Below are 6,166 nucleotides of genomic sequence, written 5' to 3'. Positions count from 1 at the left end.
GGCTTGAACCACCATCCTTCTGGTTAGCAGTCAAAAGTCTTAGGCACTATGCTACCAGAGCTCTGTCCTTTAGTTAGCCCTGGATAATTAAAGCCCTAACCAGCAGTGCTTTATCCAAGCAAATACAGGTGGTTCCAAAGATGTTGCCCCTCCCGAGTGTCCCAGCACCACTGAGACTGGGAACCGGTCATGTAGCCTTTCAGTCCTGGTCACATAGACCCCGTCTTCAATCTCCCAGACTCAAGTATAAATATTCCCAAAAGATGGGCAGGTTTTTGTGGATATTCTTGGATCCATTCCAGCCCTGTCACCCACTGGATCAGAGAAGTCACTAGCAAGTTGTGTGATCTTTTTCTTTTACCTATTATTTTGTAAACTCTCTCTCTCTCTCTCTCTCTCTCTCTCTCGTTTTTTCCCCCTCTTATTCTTAATAAAGCTCATGCCAGTAAGGGGACCCCCTGACAGATTTTTTTGGTTTCTCCAAATGCATCCAAAGGGAAATTTCAAATCCCCTGGGAAATTCCCAGGACAGTATGTATCAAAACCACACTCAGATATGGAAAAAGTAGACAACATTCAAGAACAGATGGATAATACAAGCATGGGATGGAAACTTCAAAAGAGAACCCAAATGAAATGCTAGAAATCAAAATCATTGCAACAGAAATGAAGAATGCTTAACTAGGCTTATCAATAGATTGGACACAGTTGAAGAAAGAGAGCACTTGAAAATATGTCAACAGAAACTTGCCGAACTGAAAAGCAAAGATGTAAAGAATGAAAAATATGGAACAGAGTATCCAAGAATCATGAGACACTTTCAAAAAGTATAACATACTCAGAGGAGGCTGTGGTGGTTCAGTGGTAGAATTCTTGCCTTCCATGCAGAAGACCTGGGTTTGATTCCTGGTCAACGCACTTCTTATGCAGTGGAAGTTTGTGTGCTGCTATGATGCAGAACAGGTTCAGTGGAACTTCTAAACTAAGACAGACCAGGAAAAAAGGCCTGGAAAACTACTTCTAAAAATCAGCCAGTATGAGAAGAAACAAACAAAATGTATAATGTATAATGGTAATACCAGAAGAAGAAAGAATAGTAGAAATTTTTGAAATAATAATAGCTGAAAATATTCCAAAATTATTTATAGATAAAAAGGAAGCTCAGAGAATACCAAACAGGATAAATATTTTTTAAAAATCTGTACCTATGGCATTCAAACTGCAGCAAATCAAAGACAAAGGAAAAAATCTTGAAAGAAAATAGTGTGGCAATTTCTTATAAACATATATTTACCATAGCAGCCAATTAAAGTTAAACATATACTTACCATGTTGTTATGTGCCGTCAAGTCAAACCCGACTCATAGCAACCCCTCCTTGGGTTTCCGAGGCAGTATCACTACAGAAGTAGGATTGCCCAACCTTCCTTCCGAGGAGTGGCTGGTGGGTTTGAACCGCCAGCCGTCTGGTTAGCAGGCAAGTGTCTTAGCCACTATGTTACCAGAGCTCCCATATCACCCAGTAATCTTACATCTATTATTTACCCAAGTAAAATGAAAAGTAACATTCACACAGAAAATGCTATATGAATGTTTACAATGCCTTTATTTTTTTTGTTTTATTTTGTTTTTAACTTTTTGTTGTGATTTGCATGAAATTTTCCAAAGTAGATTCATTTTACATTCAACAGTTAATACATATTTTGTTCTGTAACACTGATTACAACTCCTGCAGTGTAATAGCTCTTCTCTGACTTCTACCCTGTGGTTACCTCTTCCCAATGTCTTTGCATATCTATGCATTCCTGCCTTCCTACGTTCCTCCCTGTGCAAATACTGCCCTTCTGCTCTCCCATGGTTGCTTGTTCTAAGGAGTACATCTCCCTGGTATAGTTGTTCAGTTTGTAGGCTTATCTACTGTTTGTATAGTGCCTTTATTTGAAATGTCCAAAACTCAAAGAATTGTCCAAAACTGAGAGAAATGGTGAAGAGCAAGGCTCCAGGAATTGATAGAATAGCCATTGAGATCCATTAACTTGGCTATGCCAAGCTACCTGGCCAACTGACTAGAAGAGATACAGATTTGTACCCATTACAAAGAATGGTGATCCCACAGAATGTGGAAATTGTCAAACAATATCATTAATATCACATGTAAGTAAAATCTTACTGAACATAATTTAAAAATGGTTGCAGTGGTATATTAATAGAGAGATTCCAGAAATGCAAGCTGAATTCAGAAGAGGATGTGGAACAAGGATGTCATTGCTCATGTCAAATGGATCTTAGCTGAAAGCAAAGAATATCAGAAAGATGTTTACTTATGTTTTATTGACTATGCAAAAGCATTTGATTGTGTGGATCATAGCAAATTATGGATAACATTGAAAAGAATGGGAATTCCAGAGCACTTAATTGTACTTATGAGGAGCCTGTGCACAGATCAGGCGGCTGTCGTTCAAATAGAACAAGGGGATACTACATGGTTTAAAACCAGGAAGAGAGTGTGTCAGGGCTGTATCCTTTCACTATACTTATTCAATCTGTATGCTGAGAAAATAATTCAAGAAGCTGGACTGTATGAAGAAGAATGTGGCATCAGGATTGGAGGAAGACTCATTAACAACCTGAGATATGCACATGACACGACTTTGCTTGCTGAAAGTGAGGATGCCTTGAAGCACTTACTGATTAAGACTGAAGACTACAGTCTGCAGTGTGAATTACCCCTCAATATAAAGAAAACAAAAACCCTCACAACTGGTCCAATAAACAGCTTCACGATGGATGGAGAAAAGATTGAAGTTGTTAAGGACTTCATTTTACCTGGTTCTACAATCAACACCAATGAAAACCAAAGTCAAGACATCAAATGACATATTGCTTTGGGCAAATCTGCTGCAAAAGACCTCTTTCAAGTGATGAAGAACAAAGATGTCTCCTTGAAGGCTAAGGTGAGCCTAACCCAAGCCATGATATTTTCAATTGCCTCTTATGCATGTGAAAGTTGGAAAATGAAAATGAACAAGGAAGACCAAAGAAGAGTCAATGGTTTTGAGTTATGGTGCTGGAGAAGAATACTGAGAGTAACATAGACTGTTAAAAGGACTAACAGATCTGTCCTGGAAGAAGTGCAGGATATATTCCAAGTAGAATATTCCATGCAAGTGAGAATGGCCAGACTTTGTCTCACCTATTTTGGTCATGTTGTCAGGAGAAACCATTCCCTGGAGAAGGATATCATGCTTGGTAAAGTGGAAGGTCAACAAAGAAGGGGAAAGCTGTCAACAAGATGGATTGACACAGTGACTGCAATGATGGGCTCAGGTATAGCAAGGATTGTGAGGCTGGCACAGGAACAGGCATTGGTCCATTCTGCTGTGCATAGGTTCACTATGAGTTGGAGATGACTAGACAGCACCTAACAACAACAGACTGAAAACAACCCAAATGTCTTTCCACTGGCAAAAGGATGAACAAATTGGTATATTCACACAATGGAATATGTAACAATAATAAAAATAATTAACTATTGATATATATATCTATATGGATAAAACTCAGTTGCATTATGTAAAGTGAAAAAAAGCCAGCCTCAAAGGCTACACACTTTATGGTTTCACTTATGTGACATTCTGGGCAAGGCAAAACTATAGAGACAATAAAAAAGATCAGTGGTTACCTAGCCCTGGGAATGAGGGAAGGGGTCAACTACAAAGGCATAAGAGTGTTTTGGAAGATGATAGAACTATTCTACATCTCAGTGGTGGTGGTAGTTACACAATTCTATATGTTTACCAAAATTCATAGAATTTAGTATTTTACTATATATAAATTATACTTTTTTAATGCATAAAACATAAGAACTCAAAAATAAATTCCAAGTGAAGTATAGATCTAAATGTAAAAGGAAAAAATCAAATAGCTATGAGAAACAAAAATGGGAAAATATATTTAAGAACTTAGGGTGGGCAAGTAGCAATATAAAATATTGAGGAATTAAATTACATTAATTAAAATTAGAAACTTCTGTTCATCAAAAGGCATCATTGAGGGAATGAAAATGAAAAGCTACACAGAACAGAAAGTATCCCAACAAAGGAATCATATCAAAAATATACAAAGAACTCTTACAAATCAATAAGAAAACCATAGACCATAATTTTTTCTAACAGGATCAATAAGAAAAACATAGACCATAATTTTTTTTTAATAGGCAAAAGACATGAACAGGTACTTCACAAAAGGGAAAGTCTAAAAGCACATTGAAATTATGAGAAAATGCTCATCCTCATTAGTCATTATGGAAATGCAATTTAATATAACAACATAAATTCAAACTAGAATGAGATATGACTACTCACCCACCAGAATGGGTAACTTGTAAAGATTGTTGTTGTTGTTATGAGCCGTCAAGTCGGATCCGACTCACAGTGACCCCTCCTTGGGTTTCTGAGACAGTATCACTACGGAAGTAGATTGCCCCATCTTCCTTCTGAGGAGTGGAATAATAAAGATTAGCACTCTTAAATGTTGGCAAGAATATGGAGGAAGTGGAACACTCGTACACTGCTGGAAGGAAAGTAAATGACTAACAACAATTTTGGAAAGCTGGTTGGCAATATTTACTAATGCCAAACATTTGAAAATATGTTCATATGTTCACCAAAGGAAGGTATAATTAGTTCATAACTGCACTGTTGGTATTAGCCAAAAAGTAGAAATGGCCCAATTTCCATTGACAATAGAAAGGATAAATACATTTGGTTTATTTATTCAATAAAAGAACTATGTAGCAAAAGCATGAATTGACTGAACACAACAATATGGATGAATCTCACAAATATGTTGATCCAAAAAAGCCAAGCAAAATAGTTCATACTGCTTAGCTCATTTATATAAAGTTAGAAAACAGGCAAAACGAATCCACAATGATAGAAAAACATAATGTCAGAAATCAGGTTGTAGGTCACCTCTGTTGTTTTTTTTTTTGTTGTTGTTGTTGTTTTATGTGCTGTCGAGTCATCTCTGACTCATAGCAACCTTATGTGCAACAGAACAAAACATTGCCTAGCCCTGTGCCAGGCCCACAATTCCTACTATACCTAAGCCCATCACTGCAGCCACCATGTCAATCCAACTTGTTGAGAGCCTTCTCCTCTTTCATTGACCCTCCACTTTACCAAGCATGACATCCTTCTCCAGAGAATGGTCCCTTCTGACAACCTGACCAAAGTAGGTGAGATGAAGTCTGGTCATTCTCACTTCCAAGGAGCATTCAAGCTGCACTTCTTCCAGAACAGATTTGTTAGTTCATGTGGCAGTCCATGATACTTTCAGCATTCTTAGCCAATGCCACAATTCAAAAGCATCAACTCTACTTCGATCTCGATCTTCCTTATTCATTGTCCAGCTCTCACATGCATATGAGGCAATTCAAAATGCCATGGCTTGGGTTAAGTGGACCCTAGTCTTCAAGGAGATACCTTTGTTCCTCAGCACTGGAAAGAGGTCTTTCACAGCAGATTTGTCCAATGCAATACATCTCTTGATGTCTTGCTTGCTGCTTCCATTGGTGTTGATTGTGGCAAGTAATATGAAGTCTTTGACACCCACAATCTTTTCTCCATCTATCATGATTCTGCTTATTGGTCCAGTTGTGAGGATTTTTTATTTCTTTATATTGAGGTGTAATCCATATGACAGACTGTAGTCTTTAATGTTCATCAGTAACTGCTCTAAGTCATCCTCACTTTCAGCAAGCAAAATTGTGTCATTTGCATATTGCAGGTTGGCATCCAATCCTGATGCCACATTCTTCTTCATATAGCCCAGCTTCTTGGATTATTTGCTTAGTATACAGATTGAATAAGTATGAAAGGATACATCCCTGACAAACCACTTTCCTGATTTAAACCATGCAGTATCCCCTTGTTCTGTTTGAACAACCACCTCCTGATTTATGTATAGGTTTCTCATGAGTACAATTAAGTATTCTGGAATTCCCATTCTTCTCAATGTTATCCACAATTTGCTATGATCCACACAAGAAAAGAAGAGAAGACCAAAGTGGATGACAAAAGAGACTCTGAACCTTGCCCTTGAGCGGAGAATAGCTAAAGCAAATGGAAGGAATGAAAAGGTAAAAGGGCTGAACAGAAGATTTC

Source organism: Orycteropus afer, unplaced genomic scaffold (assembly GCF_000298275.1).
Source record: "Orycteropus afer afer isolate SDZICR_OR568_19922 unplaced genomic scaffold, OryAfe1.0 scaffold00065, whole genome shotgun sequence".
NCBI classification, from domain to species: Eukaryota; Metazoa; Chordata; class Mammalia; order Tubulidentata; family Orycteropodidae; genus Orycteropus; species Orycteropus afer.
This window is presented reverse-complemented; position numbering follows the sequence as displayed.